The sequence below is a fragment of the Bombus pascuorum genome, chromosome 8 (genome assembly GCF_905332965.1).
Source record: "Bombus pascuorum chromosome 8, iyBomPasc1.1, whole genome shotgun sequence".
Lineage (NCBI taxonomy): Eukaryota > Metazoa > Arthropoda > Insecta > Hymenoptera > Apidae > Bombus > Bombus pascuorum.
Window position 1 is genome coordinate 16496103 of NC_083495.1, and position 14963 is coordinate 16511065.

Here is a 14963-nt window from a genome sequence, read left to right on the forward strand (position 1 = left end):
GCTCGGTGGTTCGGGGTTCGGGAGAGTTCGGCTGGGACGAGGTAAGCACGACTGACTTCGTGAATCTTTCGCAATTCGCTTCAGTTCGTCCAGCAGAGAAGCAACGCTCGTTCCGCGACGATGTTCTTCACGCTGCAGTTTATATCTACTGTATATAGGCAGCTTTAGGCGGGTTAACACGCGAAATTTTTTAAAAAATTTTCAAAACATAACCTCAAATACATGACTCGATACATTTCACACGAAAATATGTAAAGTGGTGCGTCAGGTTTCCAAAGTTTGTGCTTGGCGGAGTTGTTTGACAGTTTTCCAAACGAATCCTCGTGAAGCAATCCGCAAGCTGCATGCCGAGCGAAACCTGCTTCGTCCAAATGGATTGATCTTCTTTGCTACCGAAGAAATTTTGTTTGGTAAGTGTCTACTTTTACTTTTCAGTTAGACTTCTCAATTGTATAAGGTGTCCCAGAAATCGTGATACAATCCACAAAGGGGTAGTTCAACGTGCAAAATACATATAAATCGAAAATGAATCAAAAATATATGTAGAATAAAATTTTTCATTTCAAATTCTATTTTTATTAAAATCGAATTTTAAAATTCGTTTAGTGTACAATTTGGCTAATTACTGACTGGATTGAAATAAACAACCAGCAGGAAATTATACTATATGCGAGAATAAATAAAAAATGTGGAATAAAATTTTCCCGTTTAAGGTTTAATACACCATTTACAAGAAAATAGGATTTGAAAGTTTGATTAAGAATTCGCTCGATACACGCGTACTTGATCAATTTTCAAATTTCGTTTCCTCGGAAACTACTTTCACACAATAGTTTGTAGAACAACGTCCTATTGATTATTTACTTTTGTCCAGTTCAAGCCAATTAGCCAAGTTAAAATTGTACTTGACAAATTTTCAAGCTTAATTTTCTTCAAAACTAAGCATCCTATGAACAAATTTCATTTTATATCTTCGACTTGTTTTTTTATGTAGAATGCTTGTCTACCTATTGAACCATGATTATTGGATCACCTTGTGTATATGATACATGAAGAATGACAAAAATGGTTCTTTAGTATGCTGGAATGAATATCTTTAGTTTCAGATCATATAACGAAAGAAATGATAATATGTACGTTTTGTGAGATTTTTTTTATAAAATTTATAACATGATTCCATCGTGTTTTTCTTCTTGTATTGCATTTCTGTATTTCAATTTAACACGAAAATATACATACGTAGCGTAACTATATCAATAAGTTGCCTTTTTATAGTTATATAAGTATTAAAGTAAATAATTCTAGGTGAAATTAGAAAATGTATTTAATCGAATCACTCGTTGAGCATTAACTATATGTAATTTTGTATTACATATTATAGAAGCTACAGTTAGTGCAAATTAGGAAATATTTTTAACTGAATTAATTATTTAGCATTAGCTATGTGTAATTCTGTGACACTATAGAAATTGTTTAAATTAGAAAATATATTTAATTGAATGAAACATACATTATAGAAGGTGCATTTAATGAAACATAGCTTAAGAATGCATTTTATTGTATGAATTAGCGATTTGGTAGTTTTCCATCAACATTAAATAAGCTTCCGATTTAATATTTTATTATCGGTGAAAATATGTAATTTGTATTCCTGTCGTTGACGTCTTTCCTTGCGAACAATGACTTTCATTCTATTGCCACGCGTGCATAATAGAGGTTTGTCGCAGCGTGTACGGTAAACGTTTTCGTGCTCATCGGAGAAGCACGAGCATCCTGTTATGCCCCTACATTGCCAGCCATAAGTCATCGGACTCGAACAAAAAAGTCGACCAAACCGAAAATTCTAGTTCCAATCAGTCGAATTAATATATACAGAAAATAAGTTTTTGTAAATGTTGATATTTATTTTAAAATTTAATATTAATAATTTGTATAGAAAAGATTTTTTATTTGCATACATATGTATATATACATTTTTTTATCTTATGTAATTTTTATAATAGTTTTATAATATTGTATCTTTAATTATTATATAAGGTAGACCGAAACATTATATCTTATTTGTTATGTCATTCGATTGCGAAAATATTCGATTATTTCATAGAATTTTTTTTACTTTTGCTTTACTTTCTTTTATATTTGTCGAGAGGGTATAATTTATTTACTTATTACATGATATTTTTTTTCATGCATTTTTATAAAAAGGTTTCTTAAGTTGTACAATATTATTTTGTATAAACTTATTTCTAACGATGATCATATTTTTTCTATTTCTGATCATTTATATTAAATTATAAATTAAATTATATATGACAGTTTTTCGCCATTTTACTAGAAACCTATCTAACTATATGTATAACAACCTATGGGCGGTAGTATATATCACTAACTACATATAGTACACGTTTAGAAAGTATAAATTTTTGCCGGATTGCGTAATTCATATTCAAGCATATTGATGACCTTTGGTTCTTCTTAATGGTTCTTATACGTTATGTGGCATCAAAAAATTTGAGATTACACGTATATTTTTGCTAACCGAGATTATTAGAATATATTTCGCTTATCGTTGGCTATATAACTTAAATGGAACTTTACAAAGTATCTAATTAAATAAAATTTTGCTACGAATATAGTTCCGTGTTTTAGAAAAAATAATAATAAAGGAAGGATTAGCTGTAAATCTTTAACGATGTAGTACATACCATGATAGTGACATCAGATGTATCCATAGAGGGCTTCTTCGCTTTTTAAAAATTTTCCATGTGGTACTTCAAAGAACGAGATGGGCGAATATATCTAGTCGAAATTTAAGTGGGCGTTGTGTGATTCGTTGAATCAATTGTTTGAACTGCTTGAAGAAATTCGATCCGTTCCAGCTAAGCAACGAGATTACTATATTATTCATAAGTTCGAAATTTTACATTACATAATATGTACTTACAAAAAATCGAATTTTTGGTTTAAATTTCAACTGTTTGTCAAAATCCAAAATATGAACAATTAAGTCACCATTCCAGTTCTATTAACTTTTTTTCTAGTTTCTGGATTGATCACGTTTGAGGATACAGAAAATTGTAATAATAAATTCGAACGTATTAAATAACGATATACTAACAATCTAAACGTACGTTGAACGTTTCAATAAAAAGTAATTTCTGTAATTTTACGAGTTTTCGACTAATCTTCCCTCTTTGATTCATTATTATTTTTCATTCTTTATATAATAAATTTGATACATTAGGATAACTTAAAGTACATCATTGGCTGTTTGTCAAACACCCACATTTTCTAACTTTGAGTTATGTAGCGAATACGGAATTCTTTAATAACAGTTAAATTTTACGATAATGTTGCTTCAACATTTGGGTAACATCATTTTCAATGCTTTCATTTATAGCTTTTGAGGTTATGTTTATAAATATCCTGATTCCTTAACCAACCACGATGCCTGCTTTACCATTAGAGCTTGCGCGTATTATCCTCCCGTCATGAAAATTTTGTTGTTCAAATGGTATAACAGGGGCCATTATTTGCGTTTTACAATTGAATCTCGGTAAATCGAATCTCAAGCGAAGACCTGAAATCTTCAAGTTGCGGAGATTATGTCTAATCGAGTTTCTCGATAATAGAGGCTTTGTTAGACTGTTGACATTCTTCAAATCGTAGAAGATTTCAAGTTGTTTCTGCATTAATCGTCAGTCGAAGCCTTTCTACTCAACCAAGAACTTTTTGCCGATCTTCTAGCGTTACAGTCATAAGTCTGTTATTTTCCTTTCTTCGTACGAACCACGTGCTTTCGAAGTGGAAAAAACAATTATCGTAGTTGAACTCGCGAATCCGTTGAGCATACTGAAAAACGAATAAAATTCACTGATTCACTTCCTCGTGACCGAAGATCGTGACCAGTGTTTGTTACGTATATATTTAAAGTAACAGATTGGTTAAAAGTTGATATTCCGCTTGCTTTTCGCGCATTAAAAGAATAAACTTATGTAGAAATATTTGTTTTGAAAATATCACGGTCTCCTCGTTAAGTCGTAAGATTGCATTTGAATCGAATGGGGCGGAAGTGAAGCCTGTTGCATGTATATACGAAATGCTTATTGCAGAGTTGGGCGTTATTCGAATATAAATTTCCGAATAATTTTTTAAAAATTATTCCAAAAACATTTCTTAGTAGCAATTTTCTAATACTTTTAAATAAATCATTGAAACACAACTTCGATTTAATTCTAAGCCGAATAATTTTTCAATGAAGGTTACAAACGAACGAAATTATTTGGAAATAACTAGTAATTTATTATTCGAATAAATTAATCAAGTATCGAGCTAAATGTACAACGTAAACCATGGTATTATATGGGTAGCTGTCGTTGAATTGATTTGCGTGTATCGTTGGCCACAGTTCAACGTTCCCAACTGTTGTGACATTGTTTTAATAATTACATGAATATCTCAAGCAGAATATTTTAGGATTTAAGCGATCAATGAGGCATTTCGAGTGCTTCGGTTTTACAATACTTGAAATAGATATTGCGAAAACGAATTAGGCGACGAAAATTAGGTGTGTTCGTACGAACATCGAGGTAGTATTTTGAAATTCCATATATGTAAATGTGAATATTAAGTATGATAAACTCAGTAATAATAGGAAAAATAATTAAGGACAAGGAAAATTGATTTTATATGCATGAGAAATTAATTTTTAATTTAAACTTAATTGCAAGTCGGTTAAAAATAGTAAAAGATTATTATAACATATATTTGTTTTATTAATAGAAATAAGGTAAATAATAATTATAAATGTTATTCTGAAAGCACTGAATAAGTTAATTTGCATATCAACAGGATACTATCTAGGAAAAATGTAGCAATAGAATAAAACGTAATAATAAAATCAAACAATTTTTGTATTTATAAATACTATTATACGTTATTATTATATATATAAAATATTAGAAACTTTTGACAAAATTAATTTTTTACGCGTAAGGACACGAACGAAACTAACCAAAAAAATTAATGTTTATATTTTTTTAGTAATAAATATTCTTGTCCAGTTTTGGTTCTTAAATATTTTTACGTTTATTTTACTCTCAAAAATAGAATTCTTAAGAAACGTTCATCGAAAAAGGACTTACAAATTGCTTTAATTAGAACTAATTGAAACACGCTTGTATATGTTCAGCTGTTCCTTAGAATATCGCAGAAATAGCAGGAAAATGAAAAAGGTGGAACTTTGACATTCAATGCTTGGAATCGTTCTCGTATTTCATCCTACTGATGTCATGAAAAAGATATATGCCATTTTTTAAAGAGTAACATAATTGACGTCCGTACCTAATTCGATCACCGTTCAACCTCATCCATCTGAAATTGGAACTCGAACGTTTGAAAATGTACCTGAACTTGTTATTAAATTTTGAATATTAAGAATTACAAAAATTTATAATTATGGCACTTGCAAGCGTATGAATTAAATAGAAATACCATCGTAGAGGTATTGTTCGAAAAAGCATAAAACACATTTATCTTTCTGAAAAATCTTTCTGAGAAAGACGTCTCCTGGTTATGTTGTATTGTACATATACGTAAAATAAAAAGTTATAAACCTTAAGTATACTTCTCCGTGCTGATTTCTCATAAGCCATAAATGACCTAATATCTATAAGTGGAAGTGTATATACATTGGCCGACTGGAAGTGAGAATTTCCACAGGCTGGCACAGATAAAAGTATGTACAAATCGAGGGATTCGTTGAAAATATGTCAGCGATATCGGAAGTTATCAAAAGTCGACCATGTATCAAACTGAAAGAATTTTTCAGATAGAAATATTTGCGTGTATATTTTTGCGAATGTAAATTAATCGGTAATAATAAATTATAAATTTGTATTGCGTATATTTCACATTATGGGTTTGATTATATAATGGAAATTAACGTAGGCTGCTGTTGGTCAAATGTACAGAAACAAGTATCGACTTAGTTTATTTTTTATATCAGACGGGCATAATGAGATTAAACCTGTGACAATCAGCCTGTTATTGCGTGGAAAATCCGTATCGTGTTTGTATTATGTCTGGTCTCTTAATATTTGCTATCAAATACCAATCGATCTAATTCCTCAATTTTTTTTTTTTTTTTTTATAGTGTAAAACCTTTTAGTTTAAAAGCATTTTGATTGAAAATTTAGAAAAGATAATTATTTAAAAATAAGGTGGCCTTCGGTAATCGTTTAATAATAATAATACTTCAGGAATTTATGCAAATATACGAGAAAATTACCTGCAAAGAATGATAACTTTGGTATTCATTATTAATATGTATGGAAGTATTTTGTATGTAATCGATCGACAGATGCATACATTTAAATATTGTACATATTATATATTACATAATGTACGAAATGTTCATTTTTTAAGTGAGTTTTAAAACTAGGGTATTCCTGTTCTAGTAATTGCAAGAACAAAAACTTTAGTATCAGTTATTTTCCGGTCCGGTTTCGTAGTTTTAGATGTTAAATTTTAATATCGGATTTTATAAATAAACGCGAAATAAGGGATAAGAGATGGCGATAAAAAGCTTATTAATAACAATTTTTTAATTTCTGTCTTTTTTGCTCGTACATTTTTTCTAATTTCGTCGAGGAACAAACAGTTAGACAGACGCTAGATTTTCGTTCCACATTTACGTATCGTTTCCCGCAGGGAAAAGTCTCTACAAAGAATTGTTCCGTTTAACCTTTTTCTTTCCTTAGAATAGTTCATAAATTTATATGTATAATTCGCCACTTTCAGATAACTTATTCCGTAATAAATTCAGATAAATGATTCCGTGGCAAAATACTCACATCCTTTGTAAATTCCGTTTCTATTTATTTTCCTTATCTCATATAAACTTCACTAGATAGTAAACTATCGCATTTTCGAGATACATCGTTAATTCTTCGATAGTTTGCTTTTAGTGTGATTCACTTCGAAATTTCGAACGCAATAATGTATAGGGTACCTCAGTAATCGCGGTACAGTCGGTAAGGGGGCGATTCTACATGAAAAACAATTTGGAAATATAGAAGATGTGACGTTTCATTTTCGAGAGAACCGAGTATGAAAACTTGTCTCGTATACTCGAACTTGGCCAATTCCGAATTGGACAGAAGTGAATAGTCGATAAGAATATACTACGTACGAAAATAAGTTGAAAATGTGTTGGAGATCAAATTTGCTCATAGACGCTTCCGAGAAAATGAAATTTGAATCAAGTACGCATGTATCAAGCCAATTCTTAACTCAATACGTTCAAATATCGTATTCTTGAAAACAAGGACTTGAACGAACAAATTTTATTCTACGTTTTTTATTTTCGCTTGCAGAATCACGCCCAGCTGATTATTTACTTTAACCCATTCGGTAATTGGTTAAATTTATACATACTGAATAAATTATTAGCGAGGTGTATACGAGAAAATTTTATTCTATTCTATGTTTTCGATTTATCTTTTCACGTAGAATTCTTGTCGATCGTACCATAATTACTGGAACGTTGATATTCGATTTCGAATGGATCCAAAAATCGGATCCAATGCGCGTGAGAAGCGCGCATTGTGCAGCCAGGCCTTTGAGGTTAGGTTTGATTCTTTTCAGAAAAGCATCGACAGGTTCTGTTTTAGTCGATGAGTGACATGTTTTTGCAAGTTTCGTTTATGGTTTTTGGGAATCTTTGTTTTCAAGTGTACATTCATTGAAATTATTATAGCTGGTTGGCAAGTTTGTCATTCTGACTGATGCAGTAATTGTTGGTTGAAAATGTGATTAGATAACGTAATTTCCATTAAACATCCATGGATAAAACAAATGGAAGACGGTTCGTTTCTTGGATTACTTACGAATTATTATTTAACGGAATGCATACGTCGTGTTTTGCTAAGTATTAGATCGTAAGTTTAGTTATCGATAGTAAGTAGGTTGTAAGTACATGAAATTCTCTTCTTTCTTAATGTAGCTTGTATACTTTCCTGTAATAAATATAACAAGAGTAAAAAATTCGCGTAAAAATGAAGCAAAAATATAAATTTTTCTACAGTATACGTGAAAATAATTACAGTGCTGAGCATATGTAACGTATATAAATAGGGAAAGTTTTAATAAGAAATTAAACATTATTTAGTAGTAATAACAGTAACTTTCAATTCTAAAGTTAAAGTTAGTACGAGTGAAAATAGGTCATAGTCATATATTTTACTAAGGATATGAAAACAGTTACAATGGCGGGTATATAATTAGAGACAGTTTCTATACCAAATTATAGGTACTTGATTTACTTAGTAACTATTATTAGAAATACAAATCCGAGAAGTGTTACAAAATACAAGAAATGCATTTTTAAATCCTGCATTATAGGGAATACGATTGTTTAAATTTATTTATAAAAATTTGTCTAGTCGCATAAAGTCTAGTCCTGAATGTATTTCCATAATTAGTGACATAATATCGAGATATGCTCTATGGCTTGGAAGTCGATACGTTGTTCGTTTCGACCCATAGGATCGAAATCATATTAAAATTAGCAATTGTGTCCGAATGATTAATTCATGCCCCTCCATATCTTTCGGCAGAAGGAAAGGACTTTGAAACCGCACGTGTGTAGCGATGAGTTGGCATACCAGCAAGTTGGTTATATGATATTAAAGTTACTGGACGCATATTATACAGGATGTGCGAAAATAGATGGCATAACGATACTTGCAGGAGAAATATTAAACGAAATTATTGGGGAACCGATCAGCATATATAATTTTTGAAGGTGTACGTGGCGTTTAAAATGGAATAACACTAAATTTTATTCTAATTAATTGTACAAAATTTAATATATTGGATACGACACTGGATGCGTAAAGGAACTTTTGTAAATGGTGGTAAATATTAAAAATATTGATATGTAAATAAAATTTAGATATATAAATAAATTGTAATCAAATTATTTAAATAAAAAATAAAAAATTAAATACCTGTAAAATAATATACATACCTGATACTGATAAATATTAGATGTATAATATTTAATAGAAAAAATATTAAACCTAATATATCGGTAAATTCTTTTAATATCTAATTTCATTTTTTTATAATCGTTTGTAATATTCATCGACAAGATAAAAAATTATTTTTTGCTTTGACATAATGCCAATTATGTCTTATAAATATCGATGACTTGATTCAATGTGTGCATAAATCTGTTAGAGATTTGTAAGAAAATTAACAATCTCGCCTCTTACTACCGATATCAGAGCTTTCATTGGTAACTTCATAAAATGAAAGTTTGTAAAACAAAGTTTCGTTTCACGTATTCGATTTATTTTCTTCGAGGCAAGTCGATTTCTTTCCGATTCAATTGCTATTGCTTTGTAGGCCTTGAATTCTTAAAACTATGTATTGCATTATTTAACTGGACGAGTTGGACGTTACGTAACATATTTCTGAAACAATCGATCAAATGGAAATTCGATAGACCAGTTAACGAGCTGGAAACGAAATCCAAAGAACTGAAGCGGCATTATACTCTACAAATTCGCATTCAGAACTAGCAAGCAATGAAATAGACGATATTTCTAAATCCTTTCCATTTTTCCATTCTAATGAATTATCAGGTTGGAACTTACGACATGTTCCTTTGAACGTATCAAATTCCATAGCTAAATTACACCAGCAAATACTTATATTGTTTGCTCGTAGAATGATGTGCATAAAACTGAATGTCAGTCTATGCTGCTTTGATGTTACAAGCTCTTAGCGGTAGTAAAATAAATGTATGCACAGCATCCGAATCATTTTTTTTTTTTTTTTTTTTTTTCGTCTAAACCAAAATTAAACTTCGTTATTTTCACATAGAACACACTAGCTTTGCAGTGAAAGTTTGTAGCATTTTATTTTAATAAAGATTGTCTTCTTACGAAGTATACGAAAAGTCGTACGCAGGTTGCATATAGGCGATTGTACTTTAAATTAAAATCTCATGAGAATATCGTATCGCGTATTATTCGAAAATATCCTATACCTTCCTAAATCTTTTAAACTTTACAGTAGGTATAGCACTTGTTTATTGACATAATTAGTGTCTATAATTTTTTTCTGTGTGTAATAAAAGCATATTAAACCGTGTAATTATCTGTCTTACGTAGAATAAAAATAAGTCTTTAACACTGTTCTAAGAAATTACCGTATTACACGGGTTAACGTTTTCAGTTGTATTCTACCAGAGAACAATACTAATTCCATTAAATTTAAAATTCTTTTCTACTTCAAGTTATTTCCGTATTCGAGACACGAGTGCTCAGTCAAAGTACAAATTCTTACTAATATTTGTCGCGAGTAAATATAACTTTTCATTTGCTAAACGTACGTTAGAATTGGATATAAGGTGTAAAACTCTTGTTTCAACTGATTTGTAACGTCAGAGCCTTCTAAACGGAGAAATTTGCGTCATTAATCGCGCGAGGAACCAGGAACCCGCATGAGGCATAATAGCATGATGTTTGCACGTGCTATTTTTCTCCTCTTTTTTCTTCCTTTTTATTTGTTACGTGCCTGATTTACAGTAATATACGTAGTCGGAAGTTAGAATTTTAACTACAGCAGAGTCTCCTGTATCCGAACCTTCGCTATTCCAACAGCCTTAATATTTTTTTTTTTTTTTTTTAATTTCCTAGTAGCAAATACTTTCTCTCGTTACAAATATTATTTTTGTTTGCGTTCGTGGAGAGATTGGTATTAGAGATTTCGAATCCTGATCTCATTTTTTAACGAACGAACGAGATTTGTAACGTTTTAACACTCTCGTGATCATAAGCTCTGATAAGCATATAGTCTCAAGTATAGTCCGCGTATTTTTTCAAACGGTCAATTGGAACGGTCGCTCGCAAAGTTTGTTTTGATTTAAGATTCGATATACATTTATCGAGTTACATAGATACTGTTCCACGACCTTTCTCCATCGGTCACGCAACTCGAATATTCCTCCGTCCTTCCAGAACCTCTCAGGCTTCTCGGCGAAGAATATTTCGATATGTTTTGTTACGTCGACCAAAAAGTTGAAAATCGGGACGAACTATCCGAGCAGCATTTAACAAGCGTAATATTTTACTAAAAATTGACGAGCATATTTGAAAATAATTTGCCCGTTGAAGAGGTACTAACACTAAGATAGGAAAATTTACTATTTTATTAAATTGTTTAAAAATCTAAAAATTTTCCAATAAGATTTTTTCCAGATTTTATTCGAAAAGATATTTTTTAAAGTTTGGAAAAATACGTATACGTCGTGATTGGGTTGAAAATATCTAAAAGCAGGTAGCAGAGACTGTTGTACGTTGAAAAGCAACGTTACTCAACGACTGCTATGCGTTTCTGTTTTTCAATTAATTAAGCCAATCAAAAAATGCATCGAACCTAACGTTAATGTCATTTCTCTGAAATGATTCAAGTGCGTCACTCACAATTAAATAATTTTCTTAGAATACAGCTGTCTTATGCTTAATTATCACGAGCTGGATAGATGCTAGAGACAGTGCGCACCAATAACATACGATCTTACACTGACTGAACATATTCTTCGACAGTTATGTCAACGTAAATCTGACGAGAGAAAATACAATACAACATCGTCGTCCAGTAAAATACGTTAACACGATAAGTGTACGTATATTTCTTTTTGATAATAAGCATATTTTGTAATTAATTTTTATTCAATTTCGTAGTCCTTTATTTTCTTGTCGCAAAACTTCTTTCCATACGATCTGAGAAAAGTGTCTCGTTTCAGAACTACGTTTGAAGATAGAACACCTTAAGAACTTCCAAATACGCGTATTTTGGAAAATAAATTTCAATTATTTGTTCGTTAGCATTCAGAAGCTTCTCTTTATAGAATATTAATAAATATATATCACATATATGGAAACTCCCTAGAGTTCAAGTGTCACAGGGACTTTCTTTGTTTCACGGACAGAGCGACTTTCTTTTGTTTTACGGACAACCATTTTGAGAGACACTCGTTTCCCAAACGGACGGACAGAGAGCAACATCAGAGATAGACAAGATGACAGAATAATTATTTAAAACATTGAAGATTGACGGAAAAAAAATCGGAAGCTCAGGACGTTGAAAATCGATTCTCGATTTTCAGGTAGACATTGCACAGAACTTGTTATTTATTGTTTACTGTTATAGATTGGTATTAATTGCTCTTTACTCCTGTATTTCATTAAAGTATTTTCACGATAAACTCGATTTTCAGACTTCGGAATCGAGATTGACGACATTACATATATATAATATATTTACATATCCGATTATCTCATCCCACGGATTCACCAGCGTTTAACGCAGCTCAAATACATATGTATTCTAATTATAATTTCTGTCGTGGTGTAATTTATGCGATGAACATAGAATTGTTGTCGCAAATATTATTGCAAAGTTAATTATTAATGTTGAAGTGGTCGCCACTTCTAAGAAAACTCTACATATCTGGTCTTTAGTTTTCTCAAGCACCGAAGCCATCGACAGCGCATAGACAAAAGACTGCGTCGAAGGCAAACCATAAACGGTACACCCGCAACGTTGGCTTCAGGGTTTTTCAGTTATAGGGTAACGCTAGCGTGCGAGTCTGGACCACCTCACATTGTATTCCACACTTTGTACTTTCACTTTAATATTCATAATATAAATATATATTTTTTCTATCTTACAATTTATCCACGCGTTCCTTTGTATTCACATACATGCAATAACCTTAACAATTAAGTTTACAAGTTCAATGATAGATATACGTATACATACAGTGCTGGACAAAAGTATTGGCACAGCAAGATTGTTATGATACAAATGCTTATAACTATTAAACAAATTGATTTAAACAAAAAACTTTTTGACGTATTTATTTATTATCTATCCTAGTTTATTACATAACAAGAGCAACAATATAAATAAAATAATACGCAAAATAATAACAAAAATATATTTTTTGAACATTTTATGGGTGGACAAAAGTATTGGCACAGTAGAATATTTACGCTTATAACTAATTACATAATAAACTTCTAATATTTTGTTGGCAGTCCTTTTCTTTTAAGGACTTCCTTTAATCTTCTGGGCATCGAGTGGACTAATTTTTTAGTGAATTCAGGTACAATATTGCTCCATTCCTGCAGAAGAACTTTCTTCAGTTCAGACTTGCTTGTGATATTATGTTTCCTAATTCTTTTTTCCAATTCGTTCCACACGTGCTCAATGGGATTCATATCGGGACTTTGAGGTGGTGTGTTTAAATTGCACAAATCATAAACAGAAGTCGTTTTACTGTGCGTTCAGTCATAAAACGCTTTAAAAGTGAAGAAAATCTAGAGAATCAAATTAGGAGTGGTCGCCCTTCTAAGGTAACAATTCGAGAAAAAAGGAAAATCGTAAATATTGTAAAGAAGGATCCAAAAACTAATTCGACTGAAATTGCTTCGATGTTAAAAGCTGAGTGTGAAAAAGAAGTAAGTACCAAAACTGTACGTAGGGTATTGAAGGATGCCGGTTATTCTGCCCGTGCAGCACGAAGAAAGCCCTACATCAGTAAAATAAACCAAAAGAAAAGAGTGGAATTCGCGAAAGAGTTTGTTACGAAAGATACTGATTTTTGGGAAAAGATCATGTTTTCAGATGAAAGTAAGTTTAATATTTTTAAATCTGACGGCAGAATATTAGTATGGCGAAAACCCAACACAGAGATGGACGAACTGAATCTGCAAGCCACCATGAAACATGGGGGTGGTGGTTTAATGGTGTGGGGATGTATGGCATCATCGGGTGTAGGAGAACTTATATTCATTGATGAGATAAAGGATAAATATGTATATTTAAATATACTCAAGCAAAATCTTTTGAAAAGTACTCAAAAATTAAACCTCCCCAGGGATTTCTATTTTCAGCAGGATCGAGATCCTAAACATATGGCGTATATTGTTCGTCAGTGGATAATATATAATACTGCCCACACATTAAACACACCACCTCAAAGTCCCGATATGAATCCCATTGAGCACGTGTGGAACGAATTGGAAAAAAGAATTAGGAAACATAATATCACAAGCAAGTCTGAACTGAAGAAAGTTCTTCTGCAGGAATGGAGCAATATTGTACCTGAATTCACTAAAAAATTAGTCCACTCGATGCCCAGAAGATTAAAGGAAGTCCTTAAAAGAAAAGGACTGCCAACAAAATATTAGAAGTTTATTATGTAATTAGTTATAAGCGTAAATATTCTACTGTGCCAATACTTTTGTCCACCCATAAAATGTTCAAAAAATATATTTTTGTTATTATTTTGCGTATTATTTTATTTATATTGTTGCTCTTGTTATGTAATAAACTAGGATAGATAATAAATAAATACGTCAAAAAGTTTTTTGTTTAAATCAATTTGTTTAATAGTTATAAGCATTTGTATCATAACAATCTTGCTGTGCCAATACTTTTGTCCAGCACTGTATATACAGTGTGTCATCGGTTCAACGTATTCCGAAAATGCGCAAGTGTCGTCCTTACCTATCGACTTTCCAGTGGACAAACATTGCGGTCTAGGAACGAAATTGAAAGAATAAACCGTCGCCGATATTCTTTACGGCGTATTCGAGAAAATGCTAATTTTATTTGGCAAGTTTCGTGGACAGACGAGACGACGTTCACCAACGGTGCAACGGTCGACAAAACGGGCTACACACGGTGTAGAGAAAATTCACATTCCAGAAGAAATATACTAATAATCAAGTACGATACAGTGTAAATGTTTGTTGCGACATATCTGATAAATGGATTATCGGATCTTATCTTCTGTACGGAATTTTGAGCGAACAAAGACAAGGCAATCTTTTTTAGATTTCGATCTACCAGTTCTTGTACACTAATTTACACGATACAGA

At 31.5% G+C, this 14963-nt stretch overlaps 1 protein-coding gene and 1 long non-coding RNA gene across 2 annotated transcripts in view; one reads left to right on the forward strand and one right to left on the reverse strand.

Moving 5' to 3' along the window:
- Positions 1 to 38: 38 nt before the first annotated feature.
- The window catches only part of LOC132909501 (uncharacterized), a 41190-nt gene continuing 26265 nt past the window's right edge, over positions 39 to 14963 (forward strand). Inside the window, exon 1 of the mRNA XM_060964362.1 lies at positions 39 to 410. The gene's annotated coding sequence lies outside the window, so the exon portion shown is untranslated. The remainder of the gene's footprint in view (positions 411 to 14963) is intronic.
- LOC132909826 (uncharacterized) lies at positions 1512 to 14742 on the reverse strand. Its single transcript, XR_009658620.1, has 3 exons — positions 14590 to 14742; positions 2706 to 2879; positions 1512 to 1843 (listed from the first exon to the last, which is right to left on the reverse strand). It is a non-coding gene; the product is annotated as an uncharacterized LOC132909826 (long non-coding RNA).